This window comes from Cryptomeria japonica, chromosome 5 (genome assembly GCF_030272615.1).
Source record: "Cryptomeria japonica chromosome 5, Sugi_1.0, whole genome shotgun sequence".
Taxonomy (NCBI): domain Eukaryota; kingdom Viridiplantae; phylum Streptophyta; class Pinopsida; order Cupressales; family Cupressaceae; genus Cryptomeria; species Cryptomeria japonica.
In genome coordinates this window covers 846,627,714-846,642,803 of record NC_081409.1, presented here as the reverse complement: position 1 = coordinate 846,642,803, position 15,090 = coordinate 846,627,714, and positions in this window count along the sequence as shown.

The window sequence follows — 15,090 nt, the reverse complement described above, 5'->3', positions numbered from 1 at the left end:
AAAGTGCCAGAGTTGATAAGTGTTAATAGGTGTTGACATCAATGACAAAACCATATCAACATATCCAAAATACCAACATGCATTTGGGTTGTCGGCCCTTCTCTAGTTTTGTGGGAAATTTGAAAAGAGAGAAATCGCAGAATCTTTAGGGACAAAAGGATGGAGTGTGGTTATCTTATTAATAAATTAGATGCAAGAATTGTGGAAGTGATCAATTGAAGGATTAAAGAGCATCCAACTAAGGTCCCTTAAATTCTCCAATTGGGATGGAATAATTAGGGGTTGATGGATTGGTCTGAAGATACCGCCTTTTTGGGGAAAATGTGGGATCCTAGAAAGTAGAAATGATAGTGAAAATAGTGTGTGGACTCCCCTAAATATAGATGGTATAAGTTGAACTTTTGATGAAGCCTCTCAGGGAAACCTCGAGACTTCAAGAGCGGGATGTGTAGTTCAACACTAGGGTGGATCGATGATGGCCAAATTGGCTAATCCGCTGGAGGAGGGTACCAACAACATGGTAGAGATCAAATCACTCATAGAAGGGTTACTTGTCTACATATATCTTAGGATCAGGATAATCAAAATCAAAGTGGATTCAGCAGTGGTGATAAATGCAGTAAGGATTGGTTTCACCCCAAATTGGAAACTCAATGCCTTGCTAGGTTGATTTTTAGAATTGCTCAAAACATTTGAATCTTTCAACATCAATCATATTTACAAAGAGGTGAGTTTAGTTGCAGATCAATTGGTCAATTTGGGTGCAGACGAGTTGGTGGTTGAACACTTTGGCTTGGCAATTTAGCCTATTTTTTGTATTTTTTGGTAAAGTCTAGGAGCGAGCTAGAAATTAAAATTTAAAAAAAAGCATATTTCTGAGAATGAGATGGCCTCATTCCTTTTTCGTAAGGGTTTGGCTAACAAATAAGTATGTCAACTAGGATGAGGTGGCCTTTCAACCTAAGACTTTGCTTGGCCAATAAGCAAACATCTTTTTAGGTTTCATGTTTTTGTATCTCAAGTTGGATATGGTCATAATTAAGCATGCTAGTGATGGTAGAATAAACCATAGACAACCTAGAGAGGAATGAAATCAATTGGCTTGCCTTTATGACATCCTATCCTGTCAAAAGGTGACCCTTGACACATTTGGTAATCATGAGCTCATTAATGGTTCTTCCCATTAAAATTGAAAAGAGAAAGGAAAATTCTTTATATGTTTCATTAAAGAGATTGTTTTTTGTCCCTTGTTTTGGGATCTCTTATAGTGGTTTTCTAGTTTTTCAATTGAGGTAGTATGGATTCAACAATTAGATTGTTATCTAGAAAGAGGTAGATGGATTTTCTAGGGTGGGTGTTAGATAAACAACTTAAGGAGGTCATCATTCATTGTCATGGATTAATTCTTTATGCAGTTAAGCATGTTTTGGGAGGAGAAATTTTTAGAATAGATCATATATAGAGGGTGAATATAGACATTTCGGTCATATTATTAGATACTATTTTGGTGATGGGTGAGCAGAAAGTAGCAACAAAGGAGTTATGTAGGTGGATCTTCATTGGTTCTTTCCTGGCAGATCTTGATAGTGTTGTGCACTATGTTGATGGGGATCTCACCATTCCATACCACATTCATTAATCTATGGTGAGGATGACCAGGAAGGAGATCCCTAGGTTTCACATCCTTATAGTTTGGGATGTCAAGAGCTTTGATAGAATAAATTTCATCATTCACAGGAACTTGGATTTCTTGAAAAGGCTAATGGGTTTCACAACAGATGGGTTTTTGGTTGAGGTCATTGGTGATGATATGGATGAAAAAATGGATTGGCTCCTTGATTATAAATATGAAGAAGGCCTAGATGGTCTTAGAAGTGAGGATTCAAGTGAGGAGTAGATGGACATGGAAGCAGAAGAGAAGAGGACCCTCCAGTTGTAGTCACAGGAGCACCTCAAGGGCAGAGCTTAGGTGAAGTAGGTCCTTTGTCATCTTTGTGAATGCAACTCTTTCTTTTTGAATTTTTTTGAAAGGTTTCCATAGTTTGAAAGTATCAAACGTAATGCATGTAATTTCAGTGGGTTTTTTGAAGACATAGTCTAATTTTGTCATGGTCTAAAGTCATGCTTGACCTTTGTTATCATTTGTAACCCTTCTATTATTAATAAAAATCTATTGACTATGGCTAGTTATTGATAACATATGAAATTTATTTTTGTCATCTGGGTAAGTGCACCAGAATGGTGAACAAAAAGGGGCGTATAAGTGGCCATTTTTTTTCTAAAAATAGGTAAACCTGAACTTGAAAGAGATATTTGAAGGTCATGCACTAAAAACTAGGAGTTGAGAAAAGCATAAGAATTGTAGTACTCTAAATCTAGTTTCTAAACTACTATTTTTTTTTTTAAATTGGATAAGATTAAGAGGGTCAAACCTTTCACGCATGAAAAATTATTCTTGATTTTTTCATAAAAACATAACATAGTTGTTTTCGTGCTCTACACAAAATATATAGTTAGATTTAGTATTTTGCAAAACCCTTTGGTAGGATGATACGTAAGAGTGAGATCTAGAAGTTGTGTATTTTTTTATAATTTTCCATTGAGTAATTTTTTTTAATGATTTTTTGAAGTGACCACATTTTGAAAATTTGGTACCTATTCGTGCGCTGGGAATAACTTGCATCAAAATAATAAAAAATGCAAAAAAAAATTTAAAAACTGTATAGAATCTAGTGTAGAACAATAAATGTAATTTATTTTTAATTTGGTCAAGTATATCAAAAGTTGTTAAAAAAATGGTAGACATATGTCTGTGGGGACTTTCAAGGCACTGATAAAGAAAATTAAAGTTTACTATGCAAATGTTGTCCAAAAATAGAAAAAATTATATGATCAAAAAACTGAGAAGATGTGTGAGATTATGGTGGTAATTTTAGAGATACCCACTTGATCATTTGTAAACCTAATGACAACGAAGTCAAGAAATCATTTTGGAGGATGAAAAAATGTGTAAAGGGACAAAAATGGGGGGAAAATGGGCTTACAAGCCTTAGGGTCATTTTCCAACCCTCTTACCAAGCCAAAACGTGCACGGGTTTTGAAAAACAAAAAGTACTATTCAGAGTTCTAAATAAACCGTACAGGTTATGTAAAACTAAAAACATTTTTTTGTGTTCTACAAAACCCGTACGGGTTATGAAGACATAATAATGTATGCTTGTAAACTTAGCATTTAATACACATGTTAGACATACCTATATAATATGTGTTTATGTATGTATATATGCATATCTATAGTTATATATCCACATATTTATATATATATGTATGTATGTATGTATGTATGTATGTATGTTTGTATACATGCATGTGTCTCTTCTTTTCCTCTCTCTCTCTCGTCTTCCTTCCCCCATCACTGTCTTTGTCTATTCTGAGCCCTAATTATCCTCCTTGAGTTCTATCTCATCTCTCTTCCCCTCACACTTCTTTCTTTTTTGATTCTCTCACCCTTTTCTCCTTCTTGTTCTCTCTCTACCTCATGTCTCTCACCCTCTCCTCCTCCTACTCTCTCTCTCCCTCTCCCTCCCTCCCTCCCTCCCTCCCTCTCCCCCTATCCATCCCCCTCTCTTTATCTTATCTCTCTCTCTCCCTCTCTCTCTCTCTCCTATACTCTCCCTCTCTTTATCCTATTATCCCCATCTTTGCCCTCCCTCTCCCTCTCTCCCAATTTCTCCTCTATCTCTCATCTCTCTCTCTCTCTCTCTCTCTCTCTCTCTCTCTCTCTCTCTCTCTCTCTCTCTCTCTCATTTTTCCAATCTCCCTCTCTCTCCCTCTCCTTTTTCCAATCTCCCTCTCCCCTTGAGAGGCGGGGGGGGGGTGGGGGGGTGGTGAATCAGTTGTCTAATAATTTTATCTCAAATACAACTTTAACCAAACTTGAAACATAATATCGGTAAACCAAACTAAATGTCGGTAAATAGATTAATAGTTAATAATAGTACCGGTGAAGCTTAATTCATGAAACAAAAAGAGAAACAATATCCAAAACACATAACACAAAGATTTGTACGTGGAAACCATGTAAGGGGAAAAATCATGGTGGGAAACCTTACCCACAATCAGATGATACTACTGCAGATAGTATGTGTTTACAAATGGAGTCTGCACATGCAAAGGCCATCTACCTAGAGCTCATTGTTCAATCATAGAATGGGAGTCACACTAACTACAAAATTGATGATTAAATCTAATGATAATGTACTGCTCAAAGTGGCATCTTCTATGCTGGATTCAGTACTGGTTAAGCTCTGATTGTCTTCTTCAAACCTTCCTTGAATCTTCAAATGATGTATGCACGAGTATCTCTGCTTATATTCGCACATATCAAATATAACCTTACAATACCTTATTACATACCATACCCATACCATGTTAATCTCACAATTGAGATCTTACATAAATACCAAAACCTAAGACCAAATGTGTAGATCAGGTCACTAAAAATATTACAATAAAAATTAATTACAACAAGTCAAGATGTGATGCATCATGTCGGCTCAACAATAATATTAATTGATTAAACTATCTCCATAACATGTCGTGTTGATCTGGAATAGATAATGCATGTCGGTCCATAACCTAGACCAATTTGCTGGTAACAGCAAATATGTCAACCCGTTTAGACCAATAATCAAATCTCCAAAACCAAGTGTCCAAACCATGTCTTCAACATAACCAAGTGATCTCCAGATGATAACAAGTCATCCTTAGTGTCGGTGAACAATATAACCTGCCAGTGAACCAAATACCGGTGACTGTGCATAGGTCACTGAACTTCCTGGTGAACATAATCAAAGATATCCAAAAGGATAAGTGTTGATAAGTGTTGACATCAATGACAAAACCAAGCAACATATCCATAATACCAACAATCTCCCTCTTTAGCATTGATGGAAACACAAGATGGAAAAACCATCTAAGTGCCAAAGCAGAAATGCCAATAAACCAAAAACCAACAATCTCCAAAATAGATCAATACCAGAAATTAAAATACAAATGCAAAGAGTAAAAATCTCTCCCCCAATGAATGATCTCTCCCCAAAGGATAATGTGTTTTTCCATAGATATCTCTCCCCATTTGAAATCAAATTCCAAAGTAATATAAATACCAGATACAACCAGTTCATAGAACAAACTTATTCAACTACTCCCCCTGAGAAGTAGCTCTCCTCCATCAAAGCTGGAAAAAGGTTTCTCTGTAAATTCTGCTAGTTTGATGCCAAGTATCAACTGTCTAAGTCTCTACTGGTGACAGTATAACCCCAAGCTACTCTCTGAGATATTCAAAGGTTTCCTTAGGAAAAGGCTTAGTAAAGATATCTGCAATCATCTCTTTAGTATTCACATAAACCAATTTCACTTCTTTTGCTTCAACATTCTCTTTCAGAAAATTGTATTTGATATAAACATGTTTAGTTTTAGAGTGAAATACTAGATTCTTAGATATATCAATTGTTGTTGAATTATCACAATAGATGATTATAGGTTCTTTGCATTTTACCTTTATGTCCTTCAACATTTGCTTAATCCATAATACCTGAGTACAATTAGTTGTTGCTGCAACATATTTTGATTCTGATGTTGATAGTGATGTACAACTCTGTTTCTTGTTCAACCATGAAATCAATTTGCTACCAAGAAAGAATGCCCTGCTGGTGGTGCTCTTTCTATCATCTACATCTCCTGTCCAATTAGCATCGGTGTATGCACATAAATCAAAAAATTTATCTTTAGGATACCATAAACCAAGATTTTTTGTACCTTGTAAATACCGGAAAATCCTTTTCACTGCTGATTCACGATTTTCCTTAGGATTACTCTGAAATCTTGAAAAAATACATATTGCATTCATAATATCAGGTCTTGTTTGTGTCAAATACAGTAAACCTCCAATCATGGATTTATATCTTGTCGGATTAATAGGGGTTGAATCATCCTTCAATGATAGTTTATCAATTGTTGTCATAGGAATACTTACCGGTTTAGAGTTTTCCATACCAAATTTCTTCAGTAATTCCTTCAAGTACTTTGATTGACATAAGAATATACCTTTATCAGTTTGAGAAATCTACAATCCTAAAAAGAATTTTATCTCCCCAATCATAGACATTTCAAATTCTTCATGCATCTTATTAGAAAAGTCTTTACACAATCCATCTTCTCCTCCAAAAATGATGTCATCAACAAAAACTTCAATAACCAAAATGTCTTCATTAGTCACTTTGAAATATAATTGTTGTCAGCATTACCTTTAGTGTAACCAAGCTTCAAAAGATATTTGTCCAATCTAGAATACCAATCTCTAGGAGATTGTTTCAATCCATATAAAGCTTTCCTTAACCTTCAAGCCATATCTTTATCATTTGTCAATGAAAATTCATCAGGTTGTTCAATGTAAACTTCCTCTTCAAGGTCACCATTCAGAAATGCACATTTAATATCGATTTGATAAATTTTATAGTTCTTGTGTGCTACAAATGCAAGAAATAATCTGATTGCCTCAATTCTAGATACCGATGCAAAGGTTTCATAGTAATCAATTCCTTCTTTCTCTGAATATCCCTTACACACTAATCTTGCTTTGTTTTTTATTACCTTACCATCTTCATTAAGTTTATTTCTGAAAACCCATTTAGTTCCAATTACATTTTTATTTTTAGGTCAGGGAACCAGTGTCCATGTATTGTTCTTTTTAATTTTTTCTAATTCATCTTCCATAGCTTTAATCTAATGTTTATCTTTACATGCCTCATTAACTGATGTTGGTTCAATTTGAGAAATTAAACATACCTCTTCATTTGCCAGTCTTCCTCTAGTCATAACTCCTTGATACTTATTCCCAATTATCTGACTTTCAGAGTGATTCAATCTAACATATCTGGGTGTGTTCACTTGTTGTTGTTCTTCAGTCACTATGGAATTCTCTAATGATGTCGGTGTGACTAGATCAACATTTTGTACCAGTGCATTCTATATAGGTTCATTTGTGATTATCTCAACTGTCAGTTCAGAGTCCATAGACCTTGAATCTCTTCTAAAGTGTTCATCAATCTTCACATTTGCACTATCAATGGTTTTCTGTAATCTCTTATTAAAACATCTATATGTTTTAATTTTAGATGAATACCCAAGAAATATTCCTTCATCACTTCTAGAATCAGATTTACCAATATACTCATCTCTCCTAATGTAACATTTTCTTCCAAATATTCTAAAGTACTTAAGATTAGGAATATCACCAAACCATAATTCATAGGGTGTCTTACCGGTTTCACCTTTGATGTGAACTCTATTGAAAGTGTAAACCATTGTATTCACTGCTTCTCTCCAATATACATGAGGTAGATTTTCTTCTGATATCATGCTTCTAGTTGCATACAGAATAGTTCTATTCTTCCTTTCCACAACTCCATTTTGCTGAGGTGTCTGGGGTGTTGATAATTGTCTTCTAATTTCATTCACTTCACAAAATGTATTGAACTCCTTAGATGTAAATTCACCTCCTTGATCTGATCTTAAACATTTGATTTTCTTACCAGTTTCATTCTTTACAAGTGCCTTGAATAATTTGAATTTCCCAAAAGCTTCTGATTTCTCCTTGAGAAAGGTAACCCAACACATTCTAGAATAATTATCAATGATTAACATAAAATATCTATCTCCCTATAGACTTCTTGTTCTTGCCAGACCACATAAGTTAGTATGAATTAAATCAAGAACATTATTAGTTTTCTCATAAATGCTTTTGGAAGTTGTTCTAACTTGCTTTCCCAATTGACATTCCTTACATACCGGATTCTGAGGTTTTACAATCTTAGGTAAATCCCTTACTGCCTTAGATGAATTAATCTTCACAATGCAATCAAAATTTACATGACATAACCAACTTTCATCAATATGTGCAATCAAGCATGTATTTTCAACGTTATTCAAATGAAAGATATTACCTTTAGTCTGATTACCGGTTGCAACTTCCAAACCAGTTCTATTCATGATTTTGCATTTACCATTCTTGAATTGTAACCGAAATCCTTTTTCAACTAATTGACCAACACTCAAAAGATTATGCTTCAAACCTTCAACATAATAAACATTGTCAGTATTGTGCTTACCATCAAAAGATATAGTGACCTTTTCCTCTGATCAAACAAGCTTTGTCATCTCCAAATCTTACTAGACCTCCATTGTATTCTTGAAAAGATAAGAATTTACTTTTATCACTAGTCATGTGATGTGAACATCCGAAATCTATAATCCATTCATCCTTTTCTTCAATTTTAGTTGTCAGGGCCTGTTCTACTGGTGGAATAGTAGGTGCTGGTTGATCTTCAGTTATTGCAACAAAATTCCATCCATTGTCTCCTGGTTCTTCATCAGAATCATCAGTAACTCCTTCATCAACATAGTAACATGATTTTTCTTTATTCTTCTTAAATCTGTATCTCTGATATTCAGGGTTAGGCTTATATGTTCTTTTAGCTTCTTCTCTCAATCATGCATGTCTATCCGGACATCTAGATGCCATATGACCAATTTTATTACAATTAAAACATTTAAAAGGTGCTTTACCTTCATACTTACTTCCAATAGGACCTTTAGGCATTTTTCTTGCAAATAGTGCTTCAAGCTCTTCAAGTTCTTCATTTTTCCTTCTGATGTCTTCAAGTTCTCTTGCATAGAGTGCTTTCAAATCAGATTTATCAGCTGATGATGAAGATGTTGCAGATGATGATGCTTTGAAAGCCAAATCTGTCTTAATTGTAGTAACATGACCAAACTCCTCAAGCTCAAATGCTGAAAGTTTTCCAACCAAGGTATCTCTAGATATTGATGTATTAGGCATAGTTCTCAACTCATTAATAGCAGTTACTTTCATTTTGTATGCTAGTGGAAATGCTCTTAAAACTTTAGAAACAATTTCATCTTCACTTAAGGAACCTCCACAGCATTGTATTCCCAAAACAATTTTCGTTAACCCTTTCCATAAAAGCAAAAATTATTTCATCTTCTTCCATTTTCAAATTTTCATACCTGACCTGGAAGCATTCTAGTTTTGCAATTTTGACAATGGTATCACCTTCATTCAATGTCTCCAACTTGTCCCAAATAAATTTAGCAGTAGATTGATCTGATAGTCCCATGATTTGCTGATCTGACAAGGCACTCAAAAGTGCTTCTCTTGATCCTTAGCCAATGTAGGTGGATTAAGTTGACCTAGTGTAGGACCAACATAACCATTATGTGTAACATCCCATATGTCTTTTCCAATGCTATTCAGATGTGTCTCCATTCTGATCTTCCATATACCATAATTAATTATGTTTATGGTGAAAGTGGAAACAACAATATTGAAAGACTAAATGAATACAACCACAAAACCCTAGCCTAACAACAACAAAGATCCACCATAACATATGAAGATTACCTAAGACAATGCAAATCAAATAAAATCACAAAGATTATACCATCACATGTCCAATAGGGTTTGGATCTCCATTCTTCCTATCTCCATTGATCTTGCTTGATATATTTGCTCTCAGATTTTATGTGTGCACAAGAGCTCAACAAAGAACGGAAATGTGGTTGCAAGTAGGCTTGATCACATATGAAAGTTTGAAAGCGTAGTCGGGCTTGAATGCTTGAAGGCTTGATTAGGATTGATAATGAAAGAGAGTATCCTCTTATATATAAGACACTATAAGAAATGGAGGGATAAGATTAAGAGGTGTAAAAGATAAATGGTTGGCTAGGATTAGAGGGTAGGTGGAGAAAATAAGAAAATAATGAGAGGGTAGGTAGTGTAGGAATTAAAAGATGAATGGCATGTGTCATAGGTGAAAAAGGCTAATGAATTAATTAAATAAATAAAGATTCATTTAATTAATAGAAGAAGTGGGATCAATTAAATAAATAAGATATTTATTTAATTTAGGAAAAGGGGAATTTAAATAAATAAATGTATTTATTTAAATGAGAAATAAGGCTAGAAGAGGATAAATGAATCAATTAAATAAATAAAGATTTATTTAATTAATAAAAGAATTAGGCTTAAATAATTAAATAAATAAAGATATTTATTTAATTAGATAGGACAATTTTAGGTGTCTACATTTTGCCCCTCTTTGAGACAATGCAGCTTGTCGTGTTGTTTCAAAGAAGATAAGATGAACTGATACAAAGTTGCCCTAAGATGGGAATGATATACCCCCTCAAGAGATTGGATGAAATTTTTTGAAAAGATCGCAGACAATATCTCGATAAGAAAGAAAGGCTAGAATGGCCTGAGTGGATAGGATAGAGTGACAGAGTCGTGGGATAAAGAAGACTGACTCGAGAGACTAGGGCTAGGGAAGTCTATAAGATAGACTATGAGGGGAAACATCCTCATTGTCATCTACACATCTAAGAGATCAAAGTGCAGAGGGAGAAGAGAGCAGCCAGTAGCGATGACATTGGTGCATAGATTTGATCATGTTCATCGATATCAGAGGCCCGCAGATCTAGGAGAGCCAGTGAGTACCACAAAACCTCCTTGTACCTTGCTACATTAATTATTGTCATAAATGCATGTTAGGTAGGGTAATAAATGCGCCCTAGGAAGGTCTAGAAAAATTTCAAGCAGGGGGGGGAATGTTAAGGCGCATCTATGTTGGTGTCAGGCATGTCTGGGTAGGATAGGCGCATCTGCGTTGGTGCCAGGCACGTCTATGATTGCAGTAGCGTTTGTGTCACATGCGAGCACATTTGTGTCATGAATGTGTGCTTATGCAGGACAGGAACATTTGTGAAGTATGTAAGCGTATTTGTGTCATGAATGCATGTTTATATCTTCAAGGTCAAATCGACAGTTCTATGATAAACATACGTTGTTAATTGGATAAGCTACTGAGAGGATACACTCAAGTAGGTCCTCTAGGGAAGACTAGGGTAGCAGATAGGGATAGGATTGATAATTCTATGATAGAACATACATTGCCAATCAGGAAACTACTCAAGAGGATACACTCAAGCAGAGGCCCTAGAATAGGATAGATCAAGGCACTTTGTGATGAACAGGGAGTACCAAAGAAATTGACAATTCTGTGATAGAACATACGTTGTCAATTGGATAAGCTACTTAAGAGGATACACTCAAGTAGGTTCCCTAAAAGATAGGATCAAAGCAGCATTTTGTGATGAACAGGGAATGCTACTAGGATAGAAAGCAGCACTTTGTGATGAACAGGAAGTACCACTAGGATAGGAAGCAGCACTTTGTGATGAACAGGGAATGCCACTAGGATTGACACAGTTAATTTTCTTGACTACAGGAGGACCTACCGATGCTGAGTCACGGGAGAGATTCCCTTCGACTCAAAGCTTGTGAGCAGAGCTAACATTCAAGGATAGAGCATCAGTTCAGGCTATGGGCTTGTGACATATTCTGTATGTGCCTGATTTTCGGGTGAACATGGGATTGTTGACTGCATTAGCTAAGAGATGGCACTCAGAGACATGTACGTTTCATTTTTCGATGGGTGAGATGACAGTCACCTTAGAGGATGTATATAGGATACTGCAGATACCGATCGATGGGGAGTTAGTTCCTTACGATCGAGAGGGAGATAGGGATGCACTGAGACAAGTGTTTCAGGATCCAGGACTAGAGATAAGGGCAGGACACGTGGCTTGGGACACTATGACCACGATAGGATTGGCACTACCAGCGTGCTGGCAGGAGTGATAAGTGGGTTCCTCTATTTGGATAGGGCGACACAAGGGTTGGTTGTGGGATAGGGAGGAGAGGAGGAGGATGAGATACTATCCTTGAGGGATATCTATCAGGAACAGGCAGATGAGATCTAGGATCTAGAGAGGGATATGGCTAGGCTCGAGAGATAGCTGAGGGACACTGAGCAGGAGAGGGATCAAGCTATTCAGTGCTATACAAAGGTTGAGACAACACTAAGGGTAGGGAGGCATGGTAGTAAAGGACACAAGGGTCGGATACGCCTATATTCTATAGGCAAGGGAGGAGATAGCCTACTACAAACCTATACTATAGAGTGGTACCACCAGATCAGTGGGCTAGGAGCTTCCAGAGACCATCATGGATGACGACGACCATTGGAGGGAGAGACAAGAGATAGGTGTCTAGCAGTGGGGTCATGGGTCCTCCACCACCACCAAATAGAGGGGATAAGAGAGATGATCCTGGGGCAGGTCCTTCCAAGGCTCAGACTCCGTCGAGGCCAGCCGGCTCCAAGGGAGAGATTTCATCATATCCTTAGAGGTCTCCCTATGTATCACTTTTGTACTATTTTGTATGATGACACCTTCGGGTGATTGTAGCCATATGTATTTTGACATCATTTTATCATGACACTTATGATTTTGATATATATATATGAGATGATTCATCCTTGCGGCAGCTATATGCATGTGTACCTATGTGATGCTTCTATATGTTTTATGATGTATACTTCTATGTAATGTTTATAATATGGATGCAAATATGTACATGATGAAATGCTATATTTTGATTTTTTTGTATTTTGGAATTAAGATACTCTGAAGAGCTATGTGTAAAACCTACGAAGGTTCATGTCATTGATAGGATCCTCCAAAGGTTCACCATCTGAAATTGAGAACCGATATGCACTGGATCCATAGGTTGTTGTGATGATGTAAGGACCAAGCCAATTTGGTCCAAACTTGCCCTTCTTTTCTCTATCTTTTTGATTCTTTGGATTTTCTCTAAGAACTAAGTCACCCACCTCAAATGTGTGAGGCTTTAACTTGTGATAGTAACTGCAATGTTCCTTGACTGAATGATGTGTAGCTCGAGTGACTGTCTTCTTTGATAAAGGAACTGAGATGGAATTAAAAGTGTGTGGACTACATAAGTCCGTATGTGTGTCACCTAAAGAAGTTTTGGCACCCCTGATAACAAAGCCCTTTGAGGAAGCTCCATTAAAGGTCCATGATGTATCGCCAGAAGGGAAAGGATGTGTGGAACAAGTGGATGAGTTATGAAGGCTTATGATTGTCAAAAGAAGTGAAAGTAGGATAGCATGATGGCGACTTGGGATCAACAAGTATGCTTTTTGACTTGAAATTTTAGAAATTTTGCCCCTAGTTATTTTGATATTAGGGGAGATCAAATCTTTCTCTTTTTCTTTCATAGGACTTTTATCCTTGACCTTGATTTTTTCAGAGTCCAGTAGCCTTTGATTTTGATTTAGACTAAAGGAATTTTATTTATTTTTGACTTTTAGATTTTTCTTTTCTAGGCTTGATTTTTTATCCCCAATTAGTAAGGGCTTTTGTGATTCTTGTTGATCCAAGTCTGGAAGTGGAGTGGAAATAGAATGAGTGGATAAAATGGTAAAGCTATGTGAGTTCTCAAGAGGGCTGGTGATACACTCAATAGATTCTTTGTTGGAACCACTCTTAGGAGTGTTGATATCAAGAGTTGCTTGCACTGCTAGAGGAGATTTGCATTCGGACTTAGTAGCCACAACACTAGGTGGTTCACACCCAATTCCTTGGCATTGCAAATTGTTTTTAGATTGTTCATGTCAACTAAATAGGAGATAGTGGGAGTTGATCAATATGAAAGATATACTCACCACATCCCATGTCTTTAACCTTGAACTTTTCTTTGATCTCTCCTTGCTTTGATGTAGAAGCTTTCAAGGACACTGGATCAACATATGTTGATGAAGGAACAACCTCTTGATTGATTGGGATTGTTATTTCTGATCTAGGTCACAGATTATTGCAATATATGAATGGATTTGGGTCAGCTTTGACAGTCACTTCAACTTCACTGTGAGGAAACTTGATATGTTGATGATATGTAGAGGGAACAACTCTCATTTCATGAATCCATGGGCATCCCAAGACTATGTTGTATGTGATATCTAGATCAAGGACTTGACAAACCACATCCTTCGTAACTAGCCCAACTCTGAGAGGTAAAGTGATTGTGCCTTTAGATGAATGCTCTTCATCATCATATGCCTTGATGGTAATTTTGTTCGTACCATTCACAGCTTTTTTAGAATATCCCACTTGTTTAATAGTGCTCAATGTACAAATGTTCAGACCAGCTCCTCCATCTATCAGGACTCATTTTATTTGGTGTTTGTGTAGGAAGGCTTCAATGTATAAAGGTGCATTATGTTGTTGGCTTACGGAGGCGTCGTCAACTTCTGTGAATGTAAGAGAGTGTGGAACGGAAAGGTATCCCACCATGGCTTGAAATTGGTCCACATTTAGATTAGTGGGGATGGAAGTGTCTCTTAAAGTTTTGTCAAGAATGGCCTTATGTGTAGGGGATATGCGTAAGAGCTCAAGGATTGAGATAAGCGTTGGTGTCTTCCCTAACTATTCTACAAGATCATACTCAGGTTTGGTTAGCGAGGAAGTGGTGTTTTTAGTTGGAGCACCTTGCAAAGTGAATTTACCTCGACAAGTTATAACATTACAATCAGAGGTAGGTTCAGAAGAAGATCCAATGCCTTTTAGGACAACTTTAGGTCTTTGGGTAGAATTTTTAGGCGTTTTGTCCTTGATGATAATGGTAGAGACATAATTGTCCATCAAAATGTGATTAACAGTTGAAAGATAGTTATAGGATGCTCTAGTATAGTTGGTCTTCTCATCCGTGGCTTTGGATTTTCCCTTGTCATGTTTAGGGAATGGTTCCTTAAACATCTCATGTTCTTGATTGGATGAATGTCCTTCGATCTCAATGTCAGCTCTATCAATAAGATCTTGTATGATGTTCTTCAGCCGATGACAATTTCTTGTTTTATGGCCTTTTCTCTTGTGATATTCATAGTATTCATCGTCATTCCACCAATTTGGTTTGACCTTTGGCTCATATGGAGGCATATCTAGAATTTTATTATTTTGTTTGCCACTAGCTTCTTGAAAGATGACTTGAGTGGTTCTAATGGGGTGTATTTCCTTCGTGGTTTTGAAGTTGTTTGATTATTCACTTGATTGTTTATAGAGCTTGATCCAGAAAAAAATGATTTTGGG